Raw genomic sequence first — 20,763 nt, forward strand, 5'->3', positions numbered from 1 at the left:
ATTTAAAGCTTTTTAAAGTTTTTTTTGGCACTTGGTTTGTTTTGCATGAAACTTTGCACATAACACTATTTGTTATATGTAGAAATGCAAATATATAATCAAATGCAACAAGAGGGGGGGGGGGGGGGGGGGGGGGTTAATTGTTGTGTATTAAGTTTAAGATTTTTGCCTCTAATTTTTCGGAATTTTCACAATACTTAAAATTAAAATGAAGAAGATAAAAGGAGACAAAGATTTTACGTGGAAACCTTCTTGGCCTAATAAGAAGGAAAAACCACGACCCCCCGGGATTTCAAAATTCTCACTATGTTTTAGGCAATCAATTACAATCACATAAAACAATTTGCTTCACATGAAGCTTCTCTAATCTAGGCCTATTTCTCTTTCTCTTCTCTTTCTCCTTCTCTTTCTCTTCTCACGCTTCTCTTGAAGCTACTCTATTCCCCTAGACTTCCCTTAAGTCTAGTTACAACAAAACACACAAATACCCTTACAAGGCCAAATTCTCAAGAGGTTAAAAATTAAATAATTGCTTTAAGAAAAATATATTAAATTAATTGCCATTAGATAGCTGAAAATATTTTTCTTAATAGATCTCCGTTTATGGACACTCTTGGATCTTTTTTCGGATTAAGCATAGTCCCTCCTATTTATAGTGGGAACAACCGTCACTTACCTTAGGCATACCTACCACTAACTTACACGTTCTCAAAAGAAAGAGGTAGTGGAATGCCAAAAATAGAATCCGGTTACCATTTGCTAAAAATGGAAAACGGTTCCTTCAGGCTAAAAATATCATAGGAGTTAAAACAAAAAGTCCTAAATAAAAGGAGATCTTTTCTTAAAAAGAATAAATCTTAGGTTATTTTTAGATACTAAAAATAGTTTTGCTAACCAATTTATTAATTAATTAAGCAATTAATTTAACTCTTAACCGTTACATCAACTTAAAAACAGAAAATAAATTATTTGCAATTTTCCAGCCGATGTTTTCTTCAGACCTGCGACGTGGGAACAGTGTACTGTCTCCATCTACAACTTCTGTCAGATTGTCAACTTTGGGAACAGTAGAACACCTGTCTACTTTTAACATCCTAAGACATTATCTAACTTCTTGGATATTCTAAGACACGTACAACTTCCACGAACCAAGTCATAGGCTTCATCAACGATTTTAACAAAATCGGATATTTACCTACAAGACAATCTCTAAAAAATGTTTGTTTATTTAAAAGTGAAGTCATCATCAAAACCTATGAGGCCAACAAATTCCCCCTTTTTGATGAAGACAAACTTATAAAAAAACTTAAGTAAAATAGAGTAAAACAAAATTCTTTAGAGCATACTAGAGATTAAAACAACTCTAAATAACTTAGTAAATCAACCCGTTACAATATAATTTACCAAGCATGCATAAAACAATTTACTCTATAAAAACATAATATCAAATATGTTTTCAAATAATTTTCCAAAAATAGTTAAATTAACACAAATCCTTAAGTATTATAAAAAGTAACATCTTTGAAAAGAAAACAAATTGAAAAAAAAATTCAAAACAACACTAATTCAGAACAACACTTAATCAAAATAACAACACTAATTCAGAACAACACTTAATCAAAATATTCATAAACTTAACAACACAGATGATTTTAAACTAGCAGATCAGAATAACAATCTTCATATCACAATTATGCACATTAACTTCCATTATTGGAGCAATATAAATCAATCAAGATATGGAGACTGTGTATTCACAGCTTCTTCTAAGTTTGTGCATATCTTCCCCCTTTTGTCATCAATCAAAAAGAATTGGGAGAATCAAACCACAGCACAAACCATATAGATTTGTCATTGAGGAAAATAAGAAACAGTAAATGAAAGCAAGTACCATGAAAAGCAATCCAAATATGCACATGATTAACATCACAGACCAAGATACAAGAAATTGTAGCAGCTGTTCAACAAAAGAAATACAATTTTGTACCCCAAATGGTACAAAAACAAAAGTAAAATTTTTTTATAGATATTAGGGCCAACAAATCATTAAAAACGTAGGAAGAGGAATCAAGGAGCAGTCTCATCTTCATCTATGAACTCGGTCTGTACTTCAAGTGTGTCCAACTTTGTACCAAGACGGTTTTCCATCTGGATGAGCTGATCAGCAATTGAGGCAAGTGAGACACGAGTTTCGTCTTGAAAAGCATTAAATTGAGACTGGAGGTCTTGGAGCTTAGATAGTATGGAGTTTGAAGAAGCTGCGTGAATAGAATCAAAACTAGCACAACCAGTACCTGGTGAAGTGTGTGATTGAAATGGTGGTGGTGGAAACTGGATAGGTGATTGTGGTGGTGATGGAACTTGATGCGGTGGTGGAGTGGCTAGCTTGGGAGAAGGAGGTGCATTTGTTGTAGGCTCAGGAATGGTATTAGATGTGATGTCATCAACCATAGCAGCCTTACGCTTAGAAGCTAATCTCCTACTTTTCCTCCGAATTAAATCAGCCTTCTTCCTCAGTGCTGTCATAATCTCCTCATCACTAGAGCCACTGCAGAGATTTTGATTATCATTATCTTTCAAGGCTTCCTCTTCTTCTTCTGTTTCCCCCTTACTTGCTGCTTCTCCCTGTTCCCATTTTCCTGCTGTTTCAGTGTCTTCAGCGGGAACAGGCTCCTGCTCCTTATCCTCCTTACTTGATTTTTCTTGTCTTCCTCAACCCTTTCCTCTTCTGATTCAACTGCAACAACCTCCTCCAAATCATGCATCAATATCCCTTCATCATTCAGTTTTAGGTACAACTTGTGTAAGCTTTTGGCATCTATTTTCATGTTAGGACCCATAGGGAACTGCAAGCCATCTAGAGGTACACAAAATTTATTGAAAATCTATGTCAACAACCCTCCATAACCAACAAAGCTCTTCTTTTTAATGCAATCCGACAAATAAGATATCATCAACGAAGGAAAGATTATTTTAATATGATTTTCCATGCAATAAATTAATGTGGCATCACGCAAACTCGTTTCACTACGTTTGGAGTTTCGTAGTAGGATGAATCTGCGTGCAATGTTATACAATAATTTATGCAGAGGAGACAAAATGTTGTGACTAATCTTCTCTTTCTTTTGCTCAAATCCCTAAGAATTTCAGAATAGTTCGTTCATTAATCCCAGAGAATACTATCTTCGAGCCAACATAATATGTGTCAAAACCAACAGCAGGAACATTGAACCATTCCCCCAACATCAAACTGTTAAATTCTATTTTTATTGCCCTAACAGTGCTGGAACATACTCAATTATCAATAGAAAAATTTGAAATAAATTCACGCATTAGGTTTGGGAATATTGAGTTGAAACAGAAATTAGACATCAATATTTCCCAATTTTGATTTTTCAATATGGCGTGAAGTTGTGGGAAGGGAGTAGAATCATACCAGTACTTGTCTAAACCAAATTCTACAGACATTTCCTTGGAAATCTCTTCGGCACTATTGGGATCAACAAGCTTCGAACGTTTAGCTGTTCTGGATGATGAACCACCTTTTGGTGTGGTAATGTGGCGTTTGTTTCTGGCATGCATAGAGGAGGGTATTGGGGTTCCATTTTGAGTTTCAGTAGATGAGGATGGTGCAACATCGAGCAGAGGTGGAGGATGAACCAAATTGAGAGGTTGTGGTTGAGAAATTTTACCGGATTTTGGGATTTTCTTGCTAGAGTTTGAAGATTTAGGAGTTTTCATTTAGATCTTGAAATGCTTTGAGAGAAGGAAGATGATGAGTGACGGTTACTTGAGAGAAATGAGAAAGTGTAACAGGTGTGACGTGAGGAATGGAGTTAATAAATGGGTGAAAGGACGATTATCTAAAGGTTCAATACTTTAATGCATTTAATCATTTCAATTTAAATCCAGTGATTGATGAAGAGTTGGGACGAATCCAAATAAACAAATTCCCATTTTTTAAATAATTTGAGTTGACCATATATTAGAAAAATATCAAAAAGAAAAAAAAATTAAAACTTGAAAAATGATATTATCATATTATCTAAAGTAAATAATGAACACATGCTGCTTTGGTCTGATCAATTCAAAATATGCAATCAGGAACACATTCATAGTACGTACTTTATTAACTGTATACCTGATCCCTTCAATAATTGATTTTCAATAAAGGTTTTGTGGTTGATTTCACCTTTTCAATTTCATGATGCTTCATGGAAAATTCTTGCTATCAACTTTAGTGGAGCTTGATCATACCAAGCTCCAATCTCATCTTTTCATATTGTTCCCTCGGAAGCGATTTGGTCATGATATCTACAACTTGTTCAATAGTGTTAACATGCTTGACTATTATATTTTTGTTTTCTACAATGTCCTTAAGAAAGTGATGTCTTATATGTATATGTTTAACCCTTGAATGATGCACTGGATCTTTAGATATGCATATGGCACTGGTATTATCACAATTAATAGGAACACATTCAAATTTAATACCAAAATCTCTTAGCTGTTGTTTTATCCAAAGCATTTGGGAACAGCAAGCAGCTGCTGCTACATATTCAACTTCAGCATTGAATAATGCAACGGTGTTTTGTTTCTTTGAACACCATGACACTAAACATGAGCCAAGAAATTGTACCATACCTGACGTACTTTTTCTGTTCACAATATCTCCAGCATAATCTGCATCACTATAACCTTTCAAATCATAGACGTCACTTTTAGGGTAAAATAGGGACAAGTCATCTGTTCCCTTTAAATATCTCAAAATTCTTTTTACTGCTGTAAAATGTGACTCTTTGGGGTTAGATTGAAATCTAGCACATAAACCAACACTAAATGAAATATCAGGTCTGCTAGCTGTTAGATATAATAAAGAACCAATCATGCCTCAATACATTGTTTGATCTACATTGATTCCATTTAAGTCTTCATCTAATCTAGCATTTGTAGCCATGGGTGTGTGGTTTGTCGTACGTTGTTTAGTCCATACTTCTTAAGAAGTTCTTTTATGTATTTTTGTTGATGGATAAAAATACCATTTTCAGTTTGTTTAATTTGTAAACCAAGGAAGAAATTTTATTCTCCCATCATGCTCATTTCAAATTCTGTGCCCATAAGATTGGCAAATTCTTTACATAACAAATCATTAGTGGCACCAAAAATAATATCATCAACATAAATTTGAACAAGTAAAATATCATAACCTTTATTCTTAAAGAATAAGGTTTTGTCAATTTTTCCTCTAATAATGTAATTTTGAATCAAAAACTTTGACAGTTTTCATAACATTGCCTAGGAGCTTGCTTCAAGCCATATAAAGCTTTATAAAGCTTGTAGACATGATCAGGACAAAAGGTATTTTCAAAACCTGGAGGTTGTTCAACAAAAACTTCTTCATCAAGAAAGCCATTTTAAAAAGCACATTTCACATCCATTTGATATAATTTAAAGTTCATGAATGCAGCAAAAGAAATTAAAATTCTAATAGCCTATAACCTTGCTACCGGAGCAAAAGTCTCGGTGTAATCAATACCTTCTTGTTGGTTGTAGCCTTTGACCACGAGCCTTACTTTGTTTCTTACAATTATTCCGTGCTCATCTAATTTGTTCCGAAATACCCATTTTAAACCAATTACCTTTTTGTGTTTTGGTTTGGGCTCTAAGTGCCATACTTTGTTTCTTTTGAATTCATTCAATTCATCTTGCATGACTACTATCCATTCGGAATCTTTTAGAGCTTCCTCGTGGTTTTTAGGTTCAAGTGATGATAGGAACGCAAAGTGTGCACAAAAGTTTCTAATTTGGGATCTGGTTTGCGTTCCCTTATTCATATCAGTAATAATCAAATCAAGAAGGTGGTAACTTTGATATTTCCAAGTCTTAGGCACAAATTCTCTTGTGGGAACAGAAGCATGTTCTGTTTCATTTGCTTGATTATTGTTCTGTTCAGCTTCTGGATCTGCTTGCTCGTCTGTGGGAACAGCTGGATTGGAGACAGTCTGTTGTTCTTGAATTACAGTCTGTTCCTGATTAAGATCGTTCTTTTCAGCCTCTTCTGGGATCAGCTGTTCGCCTGCTGTTCCTTCATCTAGCATTTTTGTTTCTTCATCATCGTCTTCTAGATGAGCAAGACCTATTTTAATATGGTTGATATCCTCTCCACTTGTTGAAAAGTTAGTTTCATCAAAAATGATATGAACTGACTCTTCCACACTCATTGTTCTTTTATTATATACCCTGTAAGCTTTACTATGTGATGAGTAGCCAAGAAATACTGCTTCATCGCTTCTTTCATCAAACTTGCCTATACTTCGTTTTCCATTAACATGAGCAAAACATTTCCATCCAAATATACGAAAATAGGAAATGTTTGGTTTAACACCTTTGAGTAAATCATAGGATGTTTTTGAAGAGATTGGTCTTATTAACACACGATTCATAATATAACAAGTAGTATTAACAGCGTCAGCTCAAAAATTTCTAGGTAGACCGCTAGCAATCAACATGGTTATAGCCATTTCTTCTAAAGTTCTATTTTTCCTTTCAACCACTCCATTTTGTTGTGGTGTTCTAGGTGCGGAAAAATTGTGATTAATTCCATGTTCATTGCAATACATTGTAAAATTTGAATTTTCAAATTCTTTTCCATGATCAGACCTTATGTGGATTATTTGATTATTGGTAGATTTTTGTATTTTGTTTGCAAAGGTAACAAATTCGTCAAAAGCTTAATCTTTGCTTACTAAAAACAAAGTCCAAGTGAATCTACTATAATCATCAACAATGACAAATACATATTTTTTACCGCTACGGCTCTATATTCTCATAGGTCCACATAGATCCATATGAATTAATTCTAGCGGTCTAGAGGTAGTCACCATATTCTTTGATTTAAAAGATGACCTCACTTGTTTTCCTTTGGCACAAGGATCGCAAATTTCTTCCTTAAGGAATTTTATAGCTGGTAGTCCTCTAACTAGGTCTTTTGATCTTAATGTATTAATCAATGTATAACTAGCATGACCTAGACACTTATGCCAAAGTAGTGGGTCTTCTTCTATAACGCTTAAACATGTTAGACTGGTTTTGGGAACAGTGTCCAGGTCCACTACATAAGTGTTCCCTTTTCTGATTCCCTCGAGCACAGTATCTCCTGTGTCGTTCCTAGAAATTATGCATCGTTCAGAAGTAAACTTAACAGTGTTACCGTTATAACAAAATTGAGAAATACTTAGAAGATTGTGTTTTAAATTCTCGACTAAAAATACATTGTCAATGGCATGGGAACTCGACCTTCCAACCTTTCCTTTGGCGATTATCTCACCCTTCATATTGTCACCGAAGGTTACTGTTCCCCCATCATAGGCTTCAAGTGACAGAAATCTAGATTTGTCACCCGTCATGTGCTTGGAACACCCACTGTGGAGATACCATGAGTTGTTCCCCCTCACTTGAACCCCTTTTTCCTTAGACTCTTCATCCTTGCTGTGATGAGATGCCATGAGACACAGGTTTGCCGTTTCTTCTTCTACTTGAGCTTCTGTTTCAGCTTCACTTTCGGTATCACCCCAGGCTGCAATAATAGCTTTACGAAAGTCTGCTATGAAATTTCCTTTCTTGGGTTGTCTTCCAGCTTCTCTTACCTTTCCCTTGCCCTTGTCATTCTTCCATTGAGGGCAATCCTTGATGAAGTGGTCAGTGTTTCCACATTTGTGGCATTCACAATTTGTCTTCGTGTTAGCAGTTCCTCTTTCTTTGTTATGTCTTTGATTTCCATATCTACTATTTCTGAAGAACTTTTTGAATTTTCTTGCCAACATAGCAGTCTCCTCTTCATCAGAGCCAAGCCTTTATTTCGGGTATTGTCAGCTGTTCCCAAATGCAACTCGTGAGTCATGAGGAAACCAGCCAACTCTTCCAAATTAAACTTGGTGAAATCTTTTGATTCTTGGATGACTATGACCTTAGCTCTCCAGCATTCGTCTTGAGGAAGACTCCTAAGTACTTTCCTGACTTGTTCATCAACGGGAATGATCATACCAAGTGACACAAGTTCGTTTGTTATATTCGTGAACCTGGTAAACATTTCTTGGATGTTTTCTCTTGGTTCCATGACGAATCTTTCATATCTGGACATTAGTAGGTCAATCTTGGAGCGCTTCACTTCACTAGTGCCTTCATGGGTAACTTCCAGCAGGTCCTAAATCTGCTTTGCAGTTTTACAACCCATAATACGATTATGTTCATTTGGTCCGAGACCACAATGAAGTAGTTTGATAGCAAGAGCGTTCATCTCCATCTTTTGAAAGTCTTCTTTTTCATATTCAGTGATTGGTTTTGGAATTGATTCATTATTAGAGTTGATGGTTGTCACCTCAAAGTCTCCAATTTCAATTACTCTTTACACTTGGTAATTTTCGGCCTTTATGAAGATTTTCATCCTATTTTCCAGTAGGTATAGAATTTCCCATCGAACATGGGTGGCCTTTGCGTAGAGTACCCTTCTTCCATGCGTTCGTTCATCTTCAACATCTTGCCAGGGAACTGGATACTGCTCTCAGGGTTTCCTGATTAAATGAGGAACAAGGCTCTGATACCAATTGTAGAAATGCAAATAGATGATCGAATGCAAGAAGATGGGGGGGGGGGGGGTTGAATTGTTTTGTATTAAGTTTAAGATTTTTGCCTCTAATTTTGTGGAATTATCATAATGCTTAAACTTTAAATGAAGAAGATAAAAGGAGACAAAGATTTTACGTGGAAATCTTCTTGGTCTAATAAGAAGGAAAAACCACGAGCCCTCGGGATTTCAAAATTCTCACTATGTTTTAGGCAATCAATCACGATCACATAAAACAATTTGCTTCACTTGAAGCTTCTCTATTCTAGGCCTATTTCTCTTTCTCTTCTCTTTCTCCTTCTCTTTCTCTTCTCACGCTTCTCTTGAAGCTTCTCTATTCCCCTAGACTTCGCTTAAGTCTAGTTACATCAAAACACACAAATACCCTTACAAGGCCAAATTCTCAAGAGGATAAAAATTAAATAATTGCTTTAAGAAAAATACAATAAATTAATTGGCATTAGATAGCTGAAAATATTTTTCTTAATAGATCTCCCTTTATGGACACTCTTGGATCTTTTTTCGGTTTGAGCATAGTCTCTCCTATTTGTAGTGGGAACAGCAGTCAGTTACCTTAGGCATACCTACCACTAACTTACACGTTCTTTAAAGAAAGAGCTAGATGTATGCCAAAAATAGAATCCGGTTACCATTTGCTAAAAATGGAAAACGATTCCTTCAAGCTAAAAATAACATAGGAGTTAAAAGAAAATGTCCTAATTAAAAGGAGATCCTTTCTTAAAAAGAATAAATCTTAGGCTATTTTTAGATAACCTAAAAATAGTTTTGCCAAGCAATTTATTAATTAATTAAGCAATTAATTTAACTCTTAACCGTTACATCAACTTAAAAACAGAAAATAAATTATTCGCAATTTTCCAGCCGATGTTTTCACAAGACCTGCGACGTGGGAACATTGTACTGTCTCCATCTACAACTTCTGTCAGATTGTCAACTTTGGGAACAGTAGACCACCTGTCTACTTTTAACATCCTAAGCATTTATCTAACTTCTTGGATATTCTAAGACACGTACAGCTTCCACGAACCAAGTCATAGGCTTCATCAACGATTTTAACGAAATCGGATATTTACCTATAAGACAATCTCTAAAACATGTTTGTTTATTTAAAAGTGAAGTCATCATCAAAACCTAAGAGGCCAACATTATATATTATTGTGTTTAACGTATTAGAATTGTAAATCATAGTCATATTCTTAATATTACTTAGCTTATGTTCTAATATATTTCTATTCATACTAATTTAGGTACTGATATACAATGCATCTATTCAGAGACGAAATTGTCCCCCAGATGGAGACCTCGGATAATAAGCATCGTAGTTATGACAGCAAAGAGGACCAAATTGTGAGATACGAGCGTATGGCTGAAGATGCTCCACGGATTGACAATGATTTTGAGACTGAAGACGGCCAACCAATGGATGCTCCCACTACCATTAAGAAAAGAAAAGGGCGAGGTCCTACGAAAAACCTCAAAGTCACAGAACCCATGTATTTGGAATACAATGCATTGGGTCAACCCTGCGGAAAATGGTGTAGGCAATATGGAAAACAATTGGGTCTATGTATCCGCAAGTTTTCCATATTGCACGCATGGAACGAGGTTCCAGAGGGTTTGAAGAACTCTCTATGGAATGTTACTGTGGTAAGAAACTTTACTATTTTTACTCATTTAGTTTCATTTTAAAATTAATTTGATTGACAGTAATAAATATAAATTTTTTTTGTAGAATCTTTTCCACATCGAGAGCGATGAGGACAAGAAGAATGTGTTTCTTTCAGTTGTTGCTGAAAGATTCAGAGATTTCAAATCCAAGATAGTAACTGGCTGGATTACGAAGAGGCGTGCCCGTACGACCAAAAAGGTCAAAACGGGAAATGAAGGTGGAGAGCAATCACCTTCGATGATGCCCTACGAAATATGGGGTCACATATCGAAGAGGGATTGGGAGGCCTTTGTTGCCAAAAGAACAACTCCCATAGAAGTTGTAAGTATTTCATATTATATTACGGTTTACCAATTTGAATTTACATCTTTTAATTCAGTCATTAAAGTAATACATGAAATTCGATTTCTATTGATTAATTTGGAAAAGCGTGGTAAAGCTTCTGATTCTGCAAGCAAAAGGAAGTTTTACCATCGCTTGGGCCAGAAAACGTACGATGAGGTCCGAAAAGAGTAGGTGGATGCGGGTTTATACCCCAATCAAAGTTCATCCACGCCCTCATCTACACCTACCTCCGCATCCGTGAATACTCCTGCTGGAGATCGGGTGCATGATTGGTATTGCGGGCTTCATTCCCGAGATGCAAGTGGTAAATTTACCATTAATGATCCGGGAACGAAGAAGGTTGCTGATGCTGTGGTGAGTTTTTAAATTATTAAGTATATTCTTGATTTGTTTTGTATTCTTTGGCTTTGATTTACTTATACTAATTGCTATATATGTCACTTTTTATTTGAACAGATGGGCTGGAAGGAAAAAAAAGCTAAGGGGGAGTTCACCCCAAGAGGCAATCTTGACGGATTGCGTATGGTCTTAGGGAAAGACCACAGTGGGCGGGTAGTCGGAAAAGGAGGCGTCCGCGTGGGGTTATAGAAGGCATTCGGTAAAGAGTGTGTTGCTACTCAATCCCGAACGGCGCTACGGGATGAAGTAGCAACCCTCCGAGCGGAGATTACGAAGGATGTTCTCGCCAAGCTGGCCGCCGTGTTGCAGAAGATAGGAGCGCCCATTGTTGACTTGGCAAACCTGATTGTCGAGGATCTAGAAAGTCAACATGGGGATCCTAACGCTTTGGTCGAGCCAACACCCGAGCCCATTACCCCCGTAGCACCCTAGCTCATTACTAATACCCCTGAAGGGGAAAACCCCACACCGGAGAACATAAACTCCGTTGCTCAAAATCCGGAGCCAACTCCAGAGCCAGTGCTACAGGTATATAGTTTTTAAATATATAAGCACTTATTAATTTAAACTGCAATGCGTTTTAATATTTTATTATGATGCTTATTATACTTAACGACACAATTTTCAGGAGGCGACTCCTTGTTCTCTTTTGCTGCATTAGTTAGGTGTTGCTAGTGATGGCAACTTAACTGTGGTTGCATATGGTGTGGCCCAGCCAAACAAAGAGGGCTAAACAGTGCATTCAATGCCTGTTACAAGTGGCCACATCAGTTTGGCCGTGGAAACTATTGTAAAGGGGTTTGCAGATTTTTCACTCCCGATTCCAATGCCAGCATGGAGCCTTGAGAAACTCTCACACGCTCTAGCTAGTTTCATCACATGACCATATGCTTGGGTCCGATTCACTAACATGGTAAGAATCATTTGTACCTTAATTTTTTTATTTTATTAATTGCATGCTCACACTAATTTAATTGTATAAATTGAAATAGCAAAAGAGTCCAAAGGGAGCTTGGAGAAAGGTCGGTTCCTCAGCAAAGGTGTCGACTGGGTCAAAGTCGATGTCAAAGTGAGGAGGACCAACTCATTCTGAACCTGCTGAAGGAGCAATACTGCTTTTTAGAGAGCCCGTTTGTAATTATTGGTCCTAGGGACATCAGGCAATTTTTGAGAGGAGAGATGCTAAACGTAGCTCTTTTCCATGTCAACATAAGGTGATGTTCATTATCTTACAAGTTGGGCATTGTTGGTTAATTGTTTTAATGACCGAATTACTAACAAAATTTTCTTATTTATGACTTTAGTGCGGCTTACGAGGAGCTAAATTCTTGGGAACCTCCAATAAAAATTGGATGGTTTTTTCCTGAGTCGAGTTCGGGTAGTAAATGTGTAAATGATCCAGATGATGTCAGAGCATACATTCAGACTGCTTTGACTAATTCCCTTGCATCTAAACACACATTCGTTCTGGCTCCATATGTGGAAGAGTAAGTTTTATTTTTTAAATTGAACTTATCTTTTGATTTTTAAAGTCACCTAATCTCTAATTTGTTGATTTTAAATTTGCGTTTGAAATTTGCATTGGATACTCTTGGTCATTTGTCCTTTAATGAACACTGTGCATGTCTTCGACTCATTACTAAAACCTCAAAGCCCGCCTCATAACACAAAATTCAAAGCGTTGTTGAATGCGTACGTAATATTAATTATTTTACCAATTTGATTTAATTAAGTGTTATATAGATATATAAATAGTATTACTTTTCCCATGCGTTTCAGCACATTAGATAAAGTGCGTGGACAAACGGGATCTACATCCAGAGCCACATTTCCAAAATGGACAACAATAAAGGTACACAAATTCGATTTTATGCGTTTTTAACCGTTTTTGGCACTTTCGCGCGTAAAGTAGCTCAAACTTGATTTGTTTTGCACAAAACATGGCACACAACACTATTTGTTATATATTATTGTATTGAAGTTTTTAGAATTTAAAATCATAGTCATATGCTAGAAATTACGTGTTGAGTTGCGATTTTATGCGTTTTTAAGCGTTTTTGTCAATTTCACGCGTAAAGTAGCTCAAACTTGGTTTGTTATGCACGAAACTTGGCACACAACACTATTTGGTATATATTATTGTGATGAAGTGTTTAGAATTGAAAATCATAGTCATATGCTAGAAATTACGTGTTAAGTTGCGATTTTATGTGTTTTTAACCGTTTTTGCCACTTTCGCGCGTAAAGTAGTTCAAACATGGTTTGTTTTGCACGAAACTTGGCACACAACACTATTTGGTATATATTATTGTGTTGAAGTTGTTAGAATTTAAAATCATAGTCATATGCTAGAAATTACGTGTTAAGTTGCGATTTTATACGTTTTTAAGCGTTTTTGTCAATTTCGCGCGTAAAGTAGCTCAAACTTTTGTTTGTTATGCACGAAACTTGGCACACAACATTATTTGGTATATATTATTGTGTTGAAGTGGTTATATTTGAAAATCATATTCATATGCTAGAAATTACGTGTTAAGTTGCGATTTTATGCGTTTTTAACCGTTTTTAACACTTTTGCGCATAAAGTAGCTCAAACTTGGTTTTGATGCGAAACCGGGGCTAATTAAGGACTCTATCAAACATAAAAACTTCCGTGGTTAATCATCAAGCGCGTATATTACATGTGAAATTAGAACCGAAAACAAAACAGCCTATATATTCTAAGTATCGGCTTTATTACAAAACTGTCGAGCAGGGGACCTTGTAGCTGAGTTTCTGGATTCTGTGAGTACTATCAACAGCGTTCTTGGACCTTGACTTCTTGGTCCATGTACAGAGATGGCATCCTCCAAGTTCCCACGTCCATCTATGTAGTAGGTTGTGTCATCCGTGCTGTGCAAGGTGGGCTTACAGGCGGATGGTCTTTCTGTTTGTTCTGTGGCCTGTTGAATAGAATACTTGTTTCTGTTTTGCTCAAATGTTGCTGTGATGTTCCTCATTGCTTCCTCCTGACTTTGCCATGTTTGTACATTCATGTTTGGTCTAGATTGAATTTGGCCTTCCTTATTTGACACGTTCAAATCAGTAGGTGCAGCAGTGGGGGTAGTCATCAAGTCAGTAAGTATCAAACCAGTAGGTTGTTCAGCCGTGTACTCTTCTCGGCTTGTCTTGGCTTGGTTTGTCTTGATTTGTGGGCTTTCCATATTTAGATCCATATTTGGATCACAAAAACTACAATTGATCATGAAAAGAACACGAAACAACCACAAACACTTAGACAATTCTGATCTAGCAAACTGTCGAGCAGCCCTCCTTCAGCTCAGCTTCTAGGAGTCCACGAGGATTGTTAGAATGGTTTAAGGACCTTGATAGCTAGATCCAAGTACCGAGATTCCATTTCCACTTTAGCCTAGTAACTAGATGCATAGGTTTAGTCTCCACGTGTCGTGCAAGGTGGTCTGGTCACTAGTTTGCTGCTGTGTCGTGAGGTCTGTATGCAGCCTTGTGTGCAGCCCTCCTTCAGCTCAGCTTCTAGGAGTCCATGGGGATTGTTAGAATGGTTTAAGGACCTTGATAGCTAGATCCAAGTACCGAGATTCCATTTCCACTTTAGCCTAGGTCCTGGATGCATAGGTTTAGTCTCCACGTGTCGTGCAAGGTGGTCTGGTCACTAGTTTGCTGCAGTGTCGTGAGGTCTGTATGCAGCCTTGTGTGGGCTCCTTTGGTATCTTCATTTCATACAACCACATTTGTATCAGATTTGCTAGAAATTATTGGTATATATTATTGTGTTGAAGTGGATAGAATTGAAAATCAAAGTCATATGCAAGAAATTACGTGTTAAGTTGCAATTTTATGCGTTTTTAAGCGTTTTTGTCAATTTCGCGCGTAAAGTATGGCAAACTTGGTATGTTATGCACGAAACTTGGCACACAACACTATTTGGTATATATTATTGTGTTGAAGTGGTTAGAATTGAAAATCATAGTCATATGCTAGAAATTACGTGTTAAGTTGCAATTTTATGCGTTTTGAAGCATTTTTGGCACTTTTGAGCGTAAAGTAACTCAAACTTGGTTTGTTATGCACGAAACATGGCACACAACACTATTTGGTATATATTAATGTGTTGAAGTGGTTAGAATTTAAAGTCATAGTCATATGCTAGAAATTGTGTGTCAAGTTGCAATTTTGTGCGTTTTTAACCGTTTTTGGCAGTTTCACACATAAAGAAGCTCAAACTTGGTTTGTTTTGCACGAAACTTGGCACTAAACACTATTTGGTATATATTAATGTGTTGAAGTGGTTAGAATTTAAAAGCGTAGTCATATGGTAGAAATTATGTGTTATGTTGCCATTTTATGCGTTGTTAACCGTTTTTGAGACTAACATCTATTTTCTCTTAGTACTTTCAACAACCTTCTTCTACCGTTGACTGCGGCAACTACGCGCTGAAGTATATGGACGATATTATAAAATCCATGAAGGAGCCGTAAGTATTTGTTACGTTCTTAATTAAATATATTATTGGTAAAATCTAATGTTTCTATATTAATCTTTTATTTTTATATTATATTATAGGTTTTAAACGACATGCCGCGTATCTTGCTAATATTTGTCCTTGATAAATTGTAATTAGTATAGATTATTTTTTATACTTTAATGTATATTTTATATATATATATATATATATATATATATATATATATATATATATATATATATATATATATATATATATATATATATATATATATATATATATATATATATATATATATATATATATATATATATATATATATATATATATCTGTACGTACATAATATTATTTTATATATACGAGCGAGAGTTTATTATTACAAAGAGATTATTGTTGATTATCTCTGATTATCATTGGATTAATCAGTTATTACATTGTATTATTATTAGATTATTATAAGGATAAAACGGAAAAAGAAAAAAAAATAGAAGTATTTGCTGCGGTCACGGGCAAAACCGCAGCAAATAATACCCCACTTATTTACTGCGGTTTTGCCTCTCACCGCAACAAATAATGCTCTTATTTGCTGTGGTTCTTAACCGCAGCATTTAAAGTAGGACATTTGCTGCTATCACTATTGCTGGGGGCCAAAACCGCAGCAAAAAATGGCCAAAAAACCGCAGCAAATGAGGTTTTTTCCACTAGTGATTGTTCATTCATCATTGAACCTTGTTCATTGTTAATCGTACATTTTTCGTCGATCAACGATCCTAGTTCATTGTTCATATTTCATTTTTCACTAATCTTTGATCCTTGTTCATTGTTCATCATTCATTGATCATTGATCCTTGTTTATTTTTTATCATTCATTGTTCGTTGATCATTCATCTGTGTTCATTGTTCATCATTCATCGTTCGATGTTCATTGTTCATAGTTCATCGTTCATAGTTCGTTGATCATTGATCATTGATCATTGTTCATTATTCATTTTTTATTGTTCATTATTCATGTTTTATTGTTCGTCGTTCATTGATCAATGATTATTGATTCTTGTTCATTGTTCATCCTTCATTGTTCATTAATTAATGATCCTTTTTTATCGTTCATCATTCATGGTTCGTTGATCATTGATCTTTGTTAATTGTTCATCATTCACTTTTCTTTGTTCATTGTTCACTATTCATTGTTCATTTTTATTGTTTATTATTCATCGTTTATTATAGCATTGATCATTGATTATTATTCCTTGTTCATTGTACATCATCCATTGTTCATTGGTCATTGATCTGTGTTCATTGTTTATTGATCATTGATCAATGTTCATTGTTAATTACTCATTATACATTGATCATTGATCCTTGTTCATTGTTCATCGTTGATTATTCATTGATCATTTATTCTTGTTCACTGTCCATCGTACGTTGTTCATTGATCATTGATCCTTGTTTATTGTTCATCATTCATTGTTCATTTTTCAATGTTCATCATCATCGTTAATAGTTCAATTTTCATTGCCCATTGTTCATTGATCCTTGTTCATTTTTCAGCATTCATTGTTCATTGATCATGGATCCTGGTTTATTGGTCATTATACATTATTCATTGTTCATTACTTATTGTGTATTGTTCATTGTTCATCGTAGCATTCATCATTCATTATTGTTCCCTGTTCATTATTCATCATTCATCTTTCAATGTTCATTAATCATTGATTCTTGTTCATTGTTCATCATTCATTGTTCATTTTTCAATGTTCATTAATCATCGTTACAAGTTCTTTGTTCAATGCTCATCGTTACTAGTTCATTGTTCAATGCTCATTGTTCATTGTTCATTGATCTTTGATTGTTGTTCATTATTTTTAATTCATTGTTTATTTTGCTATTTTCATTGTTCATTAATCATTGTTAATTATTCATTTTTCATTGTTCATGGATCATTAATCATTGATTATTGATCCTTGTTCGTTGTTCACCATTCATTGTTCATTGATGATTGATTCTAGTTTATTGTTGATCATTCATTATTCAATGATCATTGATCCTTGTTCATTGTTCATCATTCATCGTTCGTTGTTAATTGTTCATTGTTCATTGTTCATCGTTCATAGTTCATTGTTCATCGCTCATTGTTCATTGATCATTGATCCTTGTTCATTGTTCATTTTTCAATGTTCATCATTCATCGTTAGTAGTTCATTTTTCATTGCTCATTGTTCATTGTTCATTGATCCTTGTTCACTGCTCATTGATCTTTGATTGTTGTTCATTATTCATAATTCATTGTTCATTATTCTATTTTCATTGTTCATTGTTCATTATTAATTATTCATTTTTTTTCTTTATGGTTCATTAATTATTGAATATTGATCCTTGTTCATAGTTCATCATTCATTGTTCATTGATCATTGATCCTAATTTATTGTTCATCATTCATTATTCATTGATCATTGATCCTTGTTCATGGTTCATCATTCATCGTTCATTGTTCATTGTTTATTGTTCATCGTTCATAGTTCATTGTTCAACGCTCATTGTTGATTGTTCATTGATCCTTGTTCAATTATCATTGATCCATGTTCATTATTCATCACTCATTGTTCATTATTCAATGTTCATTGTATATTGTTTATTGTTTATTGTTCTTTATTCATTGTTCATAACTTATTATGTATTGTTCATTGTTCATCGTAGCATTGATCATTGATTATTGTTCCTTGTTCATTTTTCAACATTCATCTCTCATTGTTGATTGATCATTGATCATTGATCATTGATCCTTGTTGATTGTTCATCATTCATTGTTCATCGTTCATAATTCATTGTTCATTGTCCATTATTGAATGTTTATTGTTCATTATTCAATGATTATTGATTATTGATCCTTGTTCATTGTTCATCATTCATTGTTCATTGATAATTGATCCTTGTTCATAGTACATCATTCATTGTTCTTTGAACATTGATCTTTGTTCATTGCTCGTTGTTCACCATTCGTTGTTTAATGTTCCACTGTTCTTTCTTTATTGATCAACTATCCTTTTTCATTGTTCATCGTTTAATTTTCATTGATCATTGATCCTTGTTCATTGTTCATCATTCATTGTTCATCGCTCATTATTCATTGATCAAATATCTTTTTTTCATTGTTTATTGATCATTGATCCTTGTTCATTGTTCATCCATCATTGTTAACTGATCAATGTTCGTTGTTCATTGTTCATTGTTCATCGCTAATTGTTCATTGTTATTGTTTATTGATCATTGAGTAATGATTCTTGTTCATTGTTCATCATTGATTGTTAATTGATAATTTATGCTTATTCATAGTTCAACATTCATTGTTAATAGATCCTTGATCCTTGTTCATTGCTCGTTGTTCATCATTCGTTGTTCAATGTTCCGTTGTTAATTGTTCATTATTCATTTATCAACTATCCTTCTTCATTGTTCATCGTTCTTTTTTCATTGATCAATTATCCTTGTTCATTGTTCATCCTTCATTGTTAATTGATCAGTAATGATTCTTGTTCATTGTCCATAATTCATTGTTTATTGTTTATTGTTAATGATTCATTTTTCATTTTTCATTGTTCATTGATCATAGATTATTGATCCTTGTTCATTATTCATCATTCATTGTTCAATGATAATTAATTCCTTTTTATAGTTCATCATTCATTGTTCATTGATCATTGATCCTCCTTCATTCCTCGTCATCATTCGTTGTTTAATGTTCCACTGTTCTTTCTTTATTGATCCTTGTTCATTGTTCATTGTTCATCGCAAATTGTTCATTGTTCATTGTTCATTGTTATTTTTCATTGATCATTGATTAATGATTCTTGCTTATTGTTCATCATTCATTCTTCATTGATAATTTATCCTTGTTCATTGTTAAACATTCATTGTTAATAGATCATGGATCCATGTTCATCATTCGTTGTTCAATGTTCTGTTGTTAATTGTTCATTATTCATTTATCAACTATCTTTCGTCATTGTTCATCGTTCATTTTTCATTGATCATTGATCCTTGTTCATTGTTCATCATTCATTGTTCTTCGCTCATTATTCATTGATCAAATATCTTTGTTCATTGTTTATTGATCATTGATCCTTGTTCATTGTTCATCCATCATTGTTAATTGATCAGTGATCCTTATTCTTTGTTCATTGTTCATCATTCATTGTTCATTGTTCATCGCTAATTATTCATCATTCGTTGTTCAATGTTCCATTGTTAATTGTTCATTATTCATTAATCGACTATCGTTCTTCATTGTTCATCGTTCATTTTTCATTAATCATTGATCTTTGTTCATTATTCATCATTCATTGTTCATCGCTCATTGTATTTTGATCAAATATCCTTCTTCATCGTTCATTGTTCATTGTTCATTGTTCATTATTTATTGATCATTGATCCTTGTTCATCAATCATTGTTAATTGATCAATGATCGTTGTTCATAGTTTATCATTCATTTTTCATTCTTCATTGTTAATTGTTAATCATACATTTTTCATCGATCATTGATCCTTGTTCATTGTTCATGATTTATTGTTCATTGATCATTGATCGTTGTTCACTTTTTATTGATCTTTAATTTTTTGCTCATTACTCATCATTCATTGTTCATTATTATATTTTCATTGTTCGTTGTTCATTGTTCATTTTTCATTATTCATTTTTTATAGTTCATTGGTTTTGATCAATGATACTTGTTCATTATTCATAATTCATTATTCTTTTATTATTAATCCTTGTTCATTGTTCCTCGTTCATTGTTCATTGATCATTGATCGTTGTTCATGGTTCATCGTACATTTAACGTCGATCAATGATCCTAGTTCATTGTTCATATTTCATTTTTCATTGATTATTGATCCTTGTTCATTGATCATCGATTATTGATGCTTCTTCATTGTTCGTCATTCATTGATCATTGATCCTTGTTTATTTTTTCATCATTCATTGTTCATTGATCATTCATCCTTGTTCATTGTTCATCATTCATCGTTCATTGTTTATTCTTCATTTTTCATCGTTCATAATTCGTTGATCATTGATCATCGTTCATTTTTCATTATTCATCGTTTATTGTTCATTCACAACTACAAAAAAGGGAAAAGGGAACATGTATAAAGAGAACTCCTAAATAGAAAAGAGATCTCTTACACCAAAGAAAACAATGTTTTAACATAGCAGTTCTCTTTGTTA

Source organism: Amaranthus tricolor, chromosome 12, assembly GCF_026212465.1.
Source record: "Amaranthus tricolor cultivar Red isolate AtriRed21 chromosome 12, ASM2621246v1, whole genome shotgun sequence".
In the NCBI taxonomy this organism is placed as follows: domain Eukaryota; kingdom Viridiplantae; phylum Streptophyta; class Magnoliopsida; order Caryophyllales; family Amaranthaceae; genus Amaranthus; species Amaranthus tricolor.